Genomic DNA, 15,875 nt, shown 5'->3' on the forward strand with positions numbered 1-15,875 from the left:
GAATTAGGTAATTCTATCTCTATTCGCAATGAAATACGTGGTAAATCTACAACAAAAAGAACATTTAAATTTTAAATTAAATACACACCTCATGAAAGCCATGGCTTTTGCTAGTCTTATCAAAACGGAAAATGTCATCTACTAAAGTTGACATTTTTATCTTGAATGGTTTACTTGATGAGACCCACTATTTACAAGTTACAGAGTGCCTTGCGCACCAGTTCTAGGTTTGGTTGAATTAACACGGCCTTTCTATATTTGCAAACTACTGACATTTAAGCTTGACACCATCCACCCAGCTGATGCATGTTGCCATGAGACATGAGTAAATTGAAAAAGTGATACTATTTCTAAAAACATCATAATTTCCACTTTAAATACTTGAAAGGATAGAATTTTACAGTGTACCTCTTTTATTCTGATAAAAGTTTAATTTCTAACAATTGACTTCTAGTTTAGGGCTTGTTTTACTTATTCCATTCATTACATAAGGATTAACTCTTACTTTTCTAAGTGTCTATATGTGCATTGTTACAAAACTTCTTTCACTTAGGTAGATGTTTTTGTCCCCATTTTATGAATAAAATCATTGAGGCTTACTGCTTCACTCCAATTGGAAATAAAGGACTTGAGTTTAGATATTCCAACTCAGTATATCGCTCAGATCTACTTATCCAGAGTTTCTTTATAAGTCTACAAACGAAGCAAGAGGGGAAGCGTTGATCAACACTTGAGCTTAATTTTGGAAGGAGGAAAGAGGTAAAGGAGAAAATAAAAGTCAATGACTTCCAGGCAGAACCCCGTTCTCGTTCATCTGCAGTTGAAGCTGCTTACTAAGCAAAACCTCTGAAATGCTCAAGGCTCTTGCAACCTCTTATAACTTCACACTCCATTTAAGATATCGTTGAAAGAAACAAACAATGACAAATATGAGGTTGGGAAGTCTCTGGGAGCAAATTACATGGATAAAATATATGGTCAGTTTTCTTCATCTGATGTCACGTTTTGCTTCTTCCTCCCTTGAGATAAAGATGAGCAACATTAAGTGCATCAGGACACAGGGGACACAAGCTATAGAGCGACTCTGTCCAATATGGCGACTCTGTCCAATATGGCAACCACTACTTATAGGTGATTGTTGACAACACAACTTAAATTAGTAAAATAAAGTTTATATGTTTTTCAGTCACGCTAGTGCTGGCTTTGGCCTCATTAGCTTTGGCCTCATTAGCCTCATTAGCAAGATGTTAAACATGGAATTTCTATTATCACAGAAATTTTCACTGGGCAATGCCATTCTAGAACTAGTACCACTAGTCACTCTCTGTAAAATCCTGGGCTAGTTGCATACCAAGAGTTCAGTTTCAAATTTGTAAAGTCACTTATTTATCCTAAAGGCAAGAAATCTTCACTAGATTTGGTGATCTTGTGGCTGTAACCTTAATTATATTTAGGTTTTTGTATTCAGAGCTCAGTATAGGCATGATACACGGTGACTATTCTACATAGCTTGTGGAAACAAATGTATGGATATATTTGTTTTCCTTTTAATGATAGAATTTGTAATGTGTCTCCATCCAGGTCTATTTACTTGCTAGGAAATACATTGAACTGCTAAGAAAAGGATTCGAAGGTTGCTAGATATCCAATGCTTACCCATGCATTAGGCTTAAACATTTATTATTTAATTTTATGTTCCACAATAGGCACACTATAGAAAATAATACAATATTAAGTTTTTTTTTTTTTTTTTTTTTTTTTTTTTTTTTTTTTTAGTAGCTAGTAAATAGCTGTACCAAAGATGCATACTCAAGTCACAGAGGGAAAACTCATTTTTCTTACCATCCTGGTCTTCTATAAAACAACACAATCTTCTGAGAAAACCCAGAATGATAAGCTCTTATTTAGAATATTGTGGTTTATGATAAGTGTTTAACGTATACTACTGCTTTTACTTCCAGAAATTAAATTTGTTCTTGATTTAGGTATACCATGTTATCCTCATGTTCTTTAAATCTTCCCTGCTGTACTATCTCAAGGCTTTTTCATAACTTGTTCTTTCACTGACCTGAATTTAAATGCTGGTGCTCATCTGAGTTCTAGTCTTAAACTCCTTGTCATCTCCCACCAGAGCTTCCAGGCTAATTTTCAAAATGCTCATGGGAAACCCTTCATTAGCTACACAGAGAATCATTTCAACATCTTGTTACCTTATTTTCTCCCCTTTCCCTGACTTTCCCCAATTTTTTCTCAACTCAACCTATGTTCATCTTTAGAATTTGTCACTAAAATGCTCTTTCTGTATCATCTTAATTTCAAGCAGCCCATCTCTGACTTTTTATTATTCCCTGTGATAGTAAACACTGTGTCAATTTGATTGGATTGAAGGACACAAAGTATTGATTCTGGGTGTGTCTGTGAGGGTGTTGCCAAAGGAGATTAACATTTAAGCCCGTGGGCTGGGAAAGGCAGACCCACCCTTAATCTGGGTGGCCACCGTCTAATCAGCTGCCAGTGTGGCTAGAATATAAGTAGGCAGAAAAATGTGAAAAGATGAGAGTGACCTAACCTCCCAGCCTACATCTTTCTCTCGTGCTGGGTACCTCCTGCCCTTGAACATCGGACTCCAAGATCTTCAATTTTGGGACTTGGATTGGCTCTCCTTGCTACTCAGCTTGTAGACAGCCTATCGTGGTACCTTTGTGATCATGTGACTTAATACTTAATAAGCTCCCCTATATCTATATATTACATATATTTTATATATAGGATAATATATATATATACACACACACACACACACACATGGTATTAGTTCTTTCTCTCTAGAGAGCTCTGACTAATACACTCCCCTTAGAACTTTGACTCCAACAATTTCTTGACTGGTCCTGAACCTCTAATTAATGGTATACCACCTTTTCCCTGCCAATGTCCTATTTACTTCCTTCACTCTCCGCCACAGATGCTCCAGTTTGCTCACTCTTCACACACAGCATCAAAACATATCCCTACTCCATGACCCTCAACTACTGGATGTGTGTGGCTCTGTGTAAACCTGATTAAGTCTCAGTCACTGCTTACTCAGTGACTACACCAAAAGAAGCAAACTCATTTAGTAACTGGAAAAAAACAAAAAAACCAAAAAAACACCTTACTGACTATTCTCATATATCTCCTGAGATCTTCCCAGGAATTCTATTCAGTTTTCCAGTTCATTCTCTCAATGTCCTAGCTCTACAACTCCCAACTTAAAACAAAACAAAAGAAAAAAATCAATGATACAATGATGGTGACATTGATACAAGAAAAGGGAGGGAGGAAAGGGACCTCTGACAACCGCAGGAATCACCCACCTGCCCTGAATGCTGAGGTGATCGATAATAGCATACTCATAATCCATTAGAACTCCACTTGGAAATCTCCGAACTGGAAGACCTCCATTCTTTACCTTCTCTCTCCTTAAATGTTAACATCTCTTCTACAGAATAATTTGGGTTTAAAGATGCTGCTTCTATTCTCCCCTGGAAAGCAGAAACAACCTAAAAAATTCTACATGTTCTCACCACTAAATCTGAGAATCTTTACATAAAAATGCATATATACTGCTTTAATTTTTATTGTAATTAATGAAACGCCTGTGCTTGCATTTAACTCTAAGGTTCCACTTGTATAATGGATCCCATTGCATCACATGCACTTAAGGACACTGCTTCTGCAATTTGCCTGTCTTTTTCTTGCCTGCTATTTTCTTGTAATATAGCTTTTCTATATTCATATAAACATCCTAAAATATTTACCATCTCACAATATCTGTGCTATTTTCCCACATCTTTCCAGCTGACGTCTAACTTCTCCACTTGCTTTTACCACAAAGTTCCTCACAGAGTAGTTTATATTCCTTTTCCCTCATTACTTCTATTTCCCTTAAACCCAAGCCAGTCAAGTACTCAGGCATTTGTCCTTACCATTCCGCAGAAGCAGTTGTGGTCAAGGTCACGGTTAATCTAAATGTTTCCGAATTCAGTGATCAATATTTAGTCCTCATTTTACTCAAACGATCAGAATCCCTGTCAAGAAAGCTCTTTACTTCCTTTTGATCGAAAACGTTCTTCACTTATTTCCTAGTTTCTCTCTCCCAATCTGCCTTGTCATCCCTTGCTCCATTGTCTCTTCCTTTCTGCTACAGGGTTCCTCTCAATAGTTCAACTTACATCACCCTGATGTCCCGATTTTGCATTTCCTGAAGCTCAGTTATTGTACTTCCTCTCTTTCTATCTCTTTTCTCTCTCTGTATGACCCTTAGGTGACATCATATGTGCCCATGGCATATTGGGCATCTATGTGCTGACAATTCACAGGTCTCCCTATTCCATCTTTCCAAACCCTAGAATCAAGTATCTGAATGCCTACATAATATTTGGTTGCTTTACAGACATCCCAAGCTCAACAAGCCCAAGGGTGTTGGCTAGAGAGATGGAGTGAAGCTTAATTCTTTATATCTTTAAAGTTTAGCAAAAGTTTAAAGTATACATGGGCCTACCATAAACTAAATGTTCTAGTCCCCCAAAAATTCATATGCTGAAGTCTCAATTTCCAATGTGATAGTATTTGGAGATGAGGCCTTTGGGAGATAATTTAGGTTAGATTATGTCATGATGGTAGGGGTTCAGTGATAGAATTAATGTCCTTACAAAAAAAGAAAGATTCTCTCACTCTCTGTCTCTCTCTCTCTCTTTCTCTCTCCCAGTCTCTCTCTCCCTCTCTCTTTCTGTAAGAATAAGCCAAAGAAAGGCCATGTGAGCACACATTAGGAAGGCTGCTGTCTATTAGCTAGGAAGACAGCTTTCAGCAGACGCCAAATCTGCCTACACCTTGATCTTGGACTTGCCGGCCTCCAGAACAGAGAGAAATGCATTTCTATTACTTAAGCCACCCAGCCTAAGGTATTTTGCTACAGCATCCTAATGTGATTCAGTGAGGGTCCTTAATAAATATTGGTTGAACATGCAAATAAACAAATTAAATAATTGAGAAAATATACAAAACTAGAGCTTTAAGATCATCTTTTAATGAATTCCAGCCCGGCAACCTGATACTTCAATATCATCCATTCTCTGCAATAGTCACTCAGTTATATGAAACTTCCAGTAACAGAAGAAAAGCTAACATTTTTCACAATTAGCTCTTACTTGGAAGGACATTCCTTGTGATAAACGCAACTCTTCTCTTCCCAAATGTTCACCCACGATACCTCTTTTTACTCCCTGTGTTGTTACTGAAATAACCTATTGACTCTTACAGATGGTAGCTTTTTAGACACAGGAAGGCATAAAGACTTCTTAACAAAACATAAGCTGAAGCAGACCTGGGGCCACAGACATCAGGCTCCTGGTCACAAGAGGCTTTTTCTATCAAGAAAAGCTGAAATCATTCCAAGTAACCATCCTGACCTCACACATCAGCATGTTCCTCTTTTGATTTTTGACAAGCTCAGACAAGCACAGTTCATTAGGACACATATTCTCCTTTGGCCCAACTATATGGAGACACACAATGTTAAAATACAAGGCACAGAAAATATTACCTATTTCTTACCCCTACACCCCATGTTCAGTGTCCAGAAGAACAAATAGAAGCCAAAATCTTAATCCTTCTAGTTGAATCTGATTGTCTCCTTGACTGCTACTCTTCTTGCATAACAAACTCCTGCTAGGTTTGTGACTTTATTTCCCATTCTAAGACTCATGGTCACTCCTAGTCAGAATTAACTTTCCCTTGGTGAACTGTATCACTCTCTATTACAAATGGAAACTCTGAAAATACATCTGTCTTCTTTTACTGGATTAGTACTTCTGTGTGCTTTCATTTCTGGCTGAATTACTGTTTAAACTCACCAAGTCCTGACCATGGAGCCGGATTTTGGCACTAACTACTTGGACTGTGTTTCTGCTGGAGTTCCCTTGCTCCCTCAAGAAGGTATCTAATATGAATTAATTAAAATTAAGCTTGGGGGTAGTTTTAGTCCTCTCAACCTCTATTGCTTTCGCCATAGCTCATTCTAGTTGTCACTTCTCAAAGACAAAGTATCCTATTGTCATCCTGCATCATTTCTATTTGTCTGACTTGAAATGTTTCAACATGTCACCACCTGGACTTGAGGTATTAATAGAATCTGGTGGACTTAGACATGCTTAAAACTCAACCTTCCAGAATGTCTTAAGTAATGTCCTTGCATAGTGCACATTCTGATCCATTTTCCACCTGTACCAGCACAATCTGTTTAATATGCAAATCATATTATGCCGTTCATTTGCTTAAATGCTCTTCAGTAAATTCTTATTGCACTCCTAGCAAAGTTCAAACTCTTCATCGTGATAAATGAGGACCTGTGTAAAATTATCCATCCTCCCTCTTCCATTTTATCCTCACTTTGCACTCATGACCAGACTGTTCCCACTAAAAACTTTTTCTCCCCTGTGCATCTGCTTTCCCAGTGGGCCCTGCTGTCATGGTCTTCTATTGTCAGGAGCCAAGGATGCTAACAACTGCCTGGTGGGGAAGCAGAACAGTTTGGGTGGGATGGTTGGGGATGGCCTTGCTAACATGGTAACATTTGAATAGACCCCTCATAGAGTTAGTAGAGGACACGACGAGAATGTGGAGGAAAGAGAGTGCCAGACAGTGCAGAAGGTCATTTTTCTAATGACCCTGAGACAGAGCATGCTTGGTGTTTTCCAGAAATAGCATGAAGCCCAGCATTGGTAGAGCAGAGAAAAATAAAAAGAGGGGGTGAAAGACTGAGGGTAAATTAGACAAAAAGATTATGTAAGAATTTAGGGACAGTGATTAGGACTTCGATTTATTTAATAGGTTAGGTCATTTTGAGGAGAAGAATAAGTTCCTTAAAAACCCATTTTTGAATTCAGAAAAGTAAGAAAGAAAATGAATCTGGGAAGTTACATGAGTAGACCAATTTCACTCTGTCAGTAAGAGTAGGACCAGTACTTGCATTCAAACCTGGAACTGAAAACAATGTGATTTCAGCAGCTGCCTCAGAATAGAGTAGCTTCAATAGAGGCAGGACACAAGAAACATAATGAGAGAGGGAAAGTCCAAGCTTGATAAGACAGGGGTTGTGACAGAAGAGAGCTTATAATGTCATGTTAGTATTTTTAGAATTTTATTTTACAATAGGACGAATTGATGTAGGGCAGCAATTTTTTCTTTTTTTTGGTAGGGAATGGTAAAGAAATATGTAATGATTACATTTATCCTCTAATTTGCTCCTCTTAACATTTCCATCAGCCCTGAAACATACCAGTTTCACTCCCCTTTTGATGGCCACCTGTTTTTCCAATCAGAGTTGCAAGACTGCTAACCTTGTCCTAAACATGTGTCTTTGTTGTGAGTAGCTGTCTCACTAGCAGAAGATTTTATTTTATTTTATAGTCTTGAGAATGTAAAATAAATAAGGAGACTAAAATCAACCACGTCAGATACATCTTTCAAAGATTCTGCCAAGATCTGTCAACCTGAGCCTCTAAATAACCAGTGACAAATGTTGTGTTGACATATTTCTCTATTTCCCAGTGAATAATTAACAGCAAATGTCAAGAAAGACTGGTGTAATAATTTCAAACAAATAAAAACCTACTTCCAATTCATGTCAAGCATCCATAGCCTTTCCATTATAGACACACTTCTGAAACAAAGCAAACTATTTGCAAAATTGTCAGGAAACTAGGTGCCTTCTAGGCATGGTGGAATTTTCCTCCTTTCTTTTCATTGTTAGAGCAAAAATAAACAGAGAGCTAAAAGAGTGAAGAAGCAGCTGAAGACATTTGATGAAAGGCATCTGTTATTTCTCTGGCATTAGAGGCAGTGTGGTGTGAAATGAACAGTCTCTTAAGTCAAACAAACGAAGGTTCAGATCTTGAATCCAACACTGACTGGAACCGTGATCTTGAGCTCCTAAATCACCAATGTCTTAGTTTTCTCTTTTTTTTGAGACGGAGTCTCGCTCAGTCGCCCAGGATGGAGTGCAGTGGCGCGATCTCGGCTCACTGCAAGCTCCGCCTCCCGGGTTCACACCATTCTCCTGCCTCAGCTTCCCGAGTAGCTGAAACTACAGGCATCCGCCACCACACCCGGCTAATTTTTTGTAGTTTTAGTAGAGATGGGGTTTCACGGTGTTAGCCAGTGTGGTCTAGATCTCCTGACCTCGTGATCCACCTGCCTAGGCCTCCCAAAGTGCTGGGATTACAGGCATGAGCCACCGCACAAGGCCAGTTTTCTCATTTGTTAAACAGAGGTAATAACCCCTAGTTTGCAAGGCTGTTGAAGGATCAGGATAATATATACATACATTGTGAGGGTCAAACCAAATTTGATGTGCACAGCCACAGAGAAGTTTCTCTATGAGTGAAGGAGTAAATTGATGAATGAATATGCTCCCATGTAAGACCTTGCTTGCAGTGGGCATCCACAAATTGTTTTTCCCTCATTTCCTTTTTCATTTAACACCTTTTTATAGGCATTCATCTTTTTTTGTAGGCTTTTTATATTGTGGGCAGGAAAGTGCAAAATTAAGGGAGCAATCACAAGTTAATAAAACTTTCTGGACTTAATGTTTATCTATAAAATTGAAACATTAGGATCTACAACAAAAGGCACTATAAAGATTAAATAAGATTTTGGGTATAAGACTTTAGCATATCATCTGGCTGATCAATAGCAGTCAGTAAATATGGATTAAATGTGAATCATCTATGATACCCATTTTTTCCTGATTGCCAAATTTAGAATGTATTCTTTCTAGCAGCTGAAAACAGAAAGTTCTTCTTTGAGTTCAACTGAGTAGTTTTCATAGTAGAAAAAAGATATAAATATATACTTTTGTTTTTATAGAGGTTCATTAATTAATTCCACTTCTACTCTTGAATTACATATTTTCAACAAATTTTATGCCGGAAGAGAATCAGCAAAAATGATTGAAATAAAAACGTGATGCCTACTTATTGAGGCATACTCCTTATGATCTGTGGCTATTCCTTGTCATATAAACGTAAGAAAATCATATTTCTAGTTAAATAGGTGATTGAAGATTTTTTCCTCAACTTCTTGCCTGATGAAAATAGATTTTTCTTTTTTAACAACTAGATAATGTCTTACATATTTTTAGAGTGGCACTGGTCAGAATATTTGTCTGCCTATTAATTTTTAAAAATTGGCTGAGTCACAAACAAACCAGAGTAGATATTTTTTTAATTTGTGATCATAAAAATATCATCTTAATTTTATTTTAATTTCTCATTTGAAAATCTATCTTTTTTGACATACCTCGACATTTCATGTACAGTTACAAATATAACCCTCTATGGCAGAAGTAAGTAAGCTATGGCTCACTGGATAAATATGGCCTGCCACATTTTTTGCATGGTTCTCACAGAATAAGAATGGCCATTATATTTTGAAATGTTTTTAAAAATCAAAGGAAGAGCACAATTTGTGACAAGTGATAATTATATAAAATTCACATTTTAGTTTCCTTTAAAAAAGCATGATTGCAGCATAGCCATACTTATTTATTTACATATTATCTGTGACTGTTTCCATGTTATAATGAGAGAGTTAAGTGGTTGTGCTAGAGACTGCCTGTCTTTTAAAGCTTAAAATAAGTGCTATATGGCCCCTTATAGAAAAAGTTTGTCAATCCCCTCTCTAAAGTACCTTAAAAGGTTTCCATGTATCTATACATAAATCATGAACCAATTTTATAGCTGAGGTCCAGAAAAGTTGTGCTTTACTTAAAGACACAATCACTAATCAGATATGTAACTTGCAATGGAGAGTAGATCTTGTTGAGGAGACTGGTGAATAAAGATGTAAGTGGTGATGATATCATTGTATTAAAACGATTTATAAATTGCATGGGGAATTTATGAAAATCCAAACTTGCTAACTATGAATTTATCTGTGAATGTCCAGACACTGCTGTGCTTGACAAAAAAAAAAAAAAATCCTTCCCCATTCAAATCAAATTTGTTTTCTTCTTTGTGGATTAAACATTTATGAGTTACATCTATTGCATCCTGAATCAGATTTTCATTTGCTAGTACAAATGCTTTTTTGGCCAAGTGCTCCATCTGATTGATGCAAGTTCTTCTTTCCTCCTCATACAACTCTCCATGCTTATTATTTTCATTCCCTCTTTATTGGCATCCAGAAAGTCTGGATCTTCTAAAAAAAAACACGAGGGCACTGAGGACAAGAACAGTTTCAGTTTCAAAAAGCTGATGAAATTTACTACACTCTGACCTAAAATAGAATGACCATGTGGATTTCAATCAAGCAATTTGGTCTTTCTTTGTGATTAAATATTCACTTTTTCCCAGATGCAATTCAGCTCTGAGACTGCAATTTTGATAGAATTACTTTTATTTGTAATTTATCCAGCAAATGCAGGGAAAATGGATATTCTGTTATTTTTCTTCTTTACATGATGTCTCGCTAAAAAGACTATGTCTCAGAACTTGGTTGATTGGGCCCATATCTTCGAGTAGCGCAAGACAAAACCAAGTGTGAACACAGGAAGGAACTAATTGTAAGCAAAGTGACAGAGACTGACAACCCAATACATAAAGACGGCTTTGTTTCCTTATTTGACCAATGATTGAGGCCTGTTGAGAGGGGAAGGGATGTCTCATTCAAGCAACAGGATGATAGAGCTTCAGAGACACAGATTATGAACAATTTAAAAATAAAACATATAATGGCCAAAAGAAGGGGGTTTGGATTTAGGCAAGTCTGACCTCAAGTGTAGCTTTTTCACTCAAATACCTTGGGACACTAAGAGTATTTAAATTTTCTGAATTCCTTGCCTGAAAAGGCAAGGGTGAGCTGATGATGATGGTGATGATAGTCCCTAGCTACCTTTTCTTAGGGTTATTAGGATGATTCAATGAAATCGTGCACATATTAGTATAGTAGCTGCTACACATAGGAATAACACATGTCAGTTAGAATAATACAAATTAAATATTAAATAAAAACACACAACTACACTTGTTTTTTCCACTTGATCGTTATCACAAGGGAGCACATTTAAACTGTGGGTTTCATGTGATGACATTGCAGTTGGAAGATGAAATAACAAAACCAACTCCATTCACTTGTAGGCATAATGGTAAGCCGTTACGGAGCTAACTGAGAATAAAGCCCAAGGCAGCAAAACAGTAATATAACCAAGATCCTTGGGGGCATGTGGGGGCAAAAAAAAAAAAAAAAAAAAAGTTAGGAGGGAGAGAGAGAGAGAGAGGCTTAGTTATCAGAACTAGGACACCTAGTTTCTGTCGCAAATAGCAGGAGTATCAGATCTGGATCTTGATGCTAGCACCAAAATGATGTAGTTAGAATTGCTTATTTACTAACTATCCCCAGCTGTGGGTGATTGAGGAGAATGAATTCCAGTGTCAGAAAATAGAAAGATCAGACAAAAATAAGAGTACCAAATCAATATGCACTGCTCAGAAATCCCGAACTTCTTTTCTCACCTTTCTCCTTCAAAAGTCTTGGAAAACATTTTCAATTACATATATATCTAATAAGCATTGACTGGATGATCAAAGTGGCTGGAACCTAGTAAATATATGATACATGCTAATTGATTAATAAATACACAAATAAATTAATATTAACCATATGGTACTGTTTAAGTGTTGGAGATGTGTTGATGAATAAGACATTATCTCTGTACTTAAGAAGCTCACAATTTAGTGGCTGCAGCAGACATTTTAATGCAAATTAACATGAGATAACTGTTTAATGTCATTCATTTGGGGGCTGAATTTTAGAATTTTCAGTGTGTCCATATATATTTCCTCATTTGATCTGAAAAATAGCTATGTGCAAAATATATTTTAGTTTTAAGTTATATCTGAGAAAAAACAGACCAATGAAATGATATCATTAACCTAAGGTCTTGTAGCTAATTAACGTAAGAAGTATCAGAAATAACTGTCATCCTCTTCATCCTCTTTCTCTAATCCTAATACTCAGTAAGGACACTCCACTGACATCTCTTTATCTCTTAGCAATAATGCTCAAATGCATCCCCAGCCTCAATAAGACTTTCTGAGTACAAAGGCTGAGAATTCCAGGCTTAGTTGCAGAAGAGGCAACGTAATGGAAATGCCTGATGTCCAGATGGGAAAGAGTAAATTTATAGTTTGGTTATTGGTTTCCCGAGAACTTCCATATCTTTTAAGGACTCGCACCACTGAAGCCATCACCATATTTAGGAATCAGCACATACCTTCAAGAAAAACAGCAGAAAGACTTAGCTCATCTCAAAATTGTTCATTCTGCTCTGGAATTTTCATTCCCATTGCTCTGCTTCCACAAATTTAGAATAATGGTAAAAATATGAATTTTATAATTTGTCTCTATTTCTATATATCTACATTTGTTGCAGTATTAGTGATGACCTGCCACAATTAGCCCATCTACTCAGAAGTGAAGGTAGAAAAGTATAGATCTGAATTCCAACTTACTCACTTACCAGCACTGAGTGAGGTTCTGGACAAAGTACTTCTGAGTATCAGTCTTTTCATAAACAAAATGAAGTTGATATTTTATTAGATGTGTGACCTTCATCAAGAAGGTACAAAGTAATGTTTTATATTTCCAAACCTACATGTTTTTCTCTTTCTCGCACAAGATTTTTGACCTTTTGTTATTAATTCAACAGTGACCTGCTTTTAGGTTCATTTTCTTTCATAGCAAATTCTATTTGTGTCACTTGCTTTGTTGCCATGAAAGATTGTGAGCTTCTGGGCATGATATTCATAGCGCGTAAAATATGAAATCACAATGAGAAGCAATGTTGTGGAGCGTGAGCATCAAGTCAACAGAGACTTGACTCATGCAAATGGAATGGTAGCTTGTAGATCATCCAAGGGCGACTCAACGTCAATGAAAGCTAAAGAAAGGTACCATGTGTCATTCTCCAAAAACAAAGCCCCAGTTTCATTATGTAGATTGAGTGTATTAGGGCATTTTAATGGGAAGGGGCTAAGTCTGAAAGGAAGAGAAATAAGTAGAATTGTAAAGTATAGAGAGTGTGAGGCAAACAACGAAAGGTGGTAAGCACCAAATGAACAGAAAGCACAGACCAGAGACTGTAAAAGTAACATACGAAGGAGCAAAATAACATTTTCAAAAGAGGCAAAAACAGTCATGACAGATGGGGCACACTCTATCAAAAGACCAACAGTGAAAGAGAAAATTTGGCAGAAGAAGGAGAGAGGAGGAAAAATACACAGTGGGCAAAGAAGGAGAAATACAGCAGTGTTGTAAGAAGTAAAGAAGGGAAGGAGAAACCAAGGAAGGGAAGAGGAACAGGGAGAGGACAAAAAATAACCTACCCAAAGCTCTAGGAGGAGAAAAAGGAGAAGAAACAGAGAGAAAAAGTTCTTCTGTGAGCTAAGATTGACAGAAAGAGAGAATGCAAACCAAACAGAGAGGTGCAAAGAGTGGAGATACCATAGAAGGTAAAGGGAATTAGAGTGATCAGAAAGAGAAAACAACAACCGTAAGAATATAATTAAACTGATATTTAGTTCAAGGAAACACTTGCAGTGTGCTAGATGCCCTGCAGGCTGGGCTCACATAATTCACACACAGGCACACAAAAACATATCATGTATGTACTATTTTCTATATTTTATAAAGATTGAAAATATTATCCAAGACCATGTGGGTGGTTAAGCTGGAAATCCATCCTGGGTTTGTATGTCTCTAAAGATCATGTTCTTTGCACTCTGTCAAGCTCTGAGATTGGAGAATGCAGAGAGTTAAAAAAAAAAAAAAAAAAAAAAAAAAAAAAAAAAAAAAAAAAAAAAAAAAAAGAAGATAACTGTTAAAAAAAAGACAAAAGATGGAGACAGAGAGAACCCAGATGAAGGGCTGTACACCTAAGACTCACTTGCTAAGACTGTAAGCCACCCTCTTCTAAAAAAAAATTAAAACTTTTCACGTTGATTTACCCAGTGTGGAAACGTCTACAGAGGAAAGCACGTTCTTTCAGTGATAAGTCACTCTGATTTAAGGATGTGGACACCTAACTTACTCAAGCAAGTTTGAGATACGGTCTTTGTTTTCCAGCTGTATCTCAATGTCAGATTGAATCAGGAGGCTGCTCAGCAGGCTGCCCTGGCTTTCTGGGCTGCCTCCTAGAGAAGGCCAAGCTGTTTGCCCCAGGGCCAAAATTAATCAGGAAAAAAACAAAAACAAAAAAGAAGAGAATAATTGCAAGACAACATTGGAGAAAGTGCAGGTTAAGCACATGTCAGAAACCTACACCAAGGAAATCAGGACCAGGATGTGATCCAAGCGATTCTGAAGAAGTGTTGCACACAGAATGGCAGTGATAGAATGAGATCCCAGATGATGGAAGAGGGATAGGGACCATGAGAGTGGGAACCAATATCATTCTTCTTTGTCCTACTATTGTTAAACTAATTCCAGTCATCCCTGTGGTTTTGCAGTTATATCCTAGTAATTGTTTTGTCTTTAATCAAATCCTCCTCTGCTTTATAGCTCTCACTTTTCCTGTGTTCGTTCTCTCAAGGGAGGCCAGAGCATCTCAGTCTGTGGCTCATGAGACATTTTATTTCTACTTGCTAGCTTGACTGTGAAGACATTTTACAATATGCTTTTTATATTTTTATAATATATTTTATAAATTATTTATAATATATATTTATATATAATCATTTATGAATATGTAGTTATATTTAATTATTTATATATATCACTTATAAATCTGTTTTATAAATAAGATTTTTTATGAATAATGTATTTTTAATATATTATGAATAGGTCTTTTATATATTTATATATAAATAATGAATATATAATAATAAATATATAGTAAATATATAAATATTAAATATACCTTTATACGTATAAATATATAAAAGGCTTATTGTAAAATGTCTTCACAGTCAAGTTAGCAATGAGAAATCAAATGTGTATATATACACATATATAATGCATATTGTATAATATATGTATATCTCCTTATCTCCTATATAATCCCTTAACACATTTTAAGCTCTAATTATGTTTTCTAATTATGAATACGTGTTTTGATCGCTGACTTTAAAGATGACAAGGATTTGATGCAGCATGGAATTGTCTGGAATTGGACTTTAAAAACGAACTTGGATGAGTATTAGAATCACTGAAGTTTGGATGCTGGTAGAGATTTCAGGCAGTACACTGTTATCTGCCTAATATGCTGTCACTATTTCTTTAGGAGCAGGAAACCTCAATCACACCCTAGGCCTCTTCTGGGGATGCATAGGCACAGCTCGGCAAAGGCTTCAGTTGCATCCAGACATGGCTTACGGCTCCTGATCTCATGGCCTGAGCTACGGCATGAAAACTGCTTAAAGTACACACCAAGGACTCCTTATAATCAGGTTTCACTTTCTTACCTGCATGACACTCACTATTAGAGATTAGAAGGAATACCAGGCAACTTTCTAGACATATCTATGTTTCTCTTTATCTGTGCATCCTTAGAAAAGTCACTTAGATTCTGCAAGATTCAGTCATTAAATCCAGGGGGAAAATATTTTACCTAAAATTTTTTAACAAAATATACTGAACACCGAAGAGAAATTTTGGGATAATTTATCTGCATAAAACGTAGTCCTAGATTGAGAGGCAAGAGAACCCTAAATTAACGTTGACAATTAACATTGTCACTAACTTGTTGGAATTCCACTGGATAGGTTGTAGTTATAACCTTCCTTTACAACTCATTTACTCTCAGCTGGACTCCATCAGCTGCAAACTGGTGGCCAGGG

Source organism: Rhinopithecus roxellana, chromosome 9 (genome assembly GCF_007565055.1).
Source record: "Rhinopithecus roxellana isolate Shanxi Qingling chromosome 9, ASM756505v1, whole genome shotgun sequence".
Classification (NCBI taxonomy): Eukaryota; Metazoa; Chordata; class Mammalia; order Primates; family Cercopithecidae; genus Rhinopithecus; species Rhinopithecus roxellana.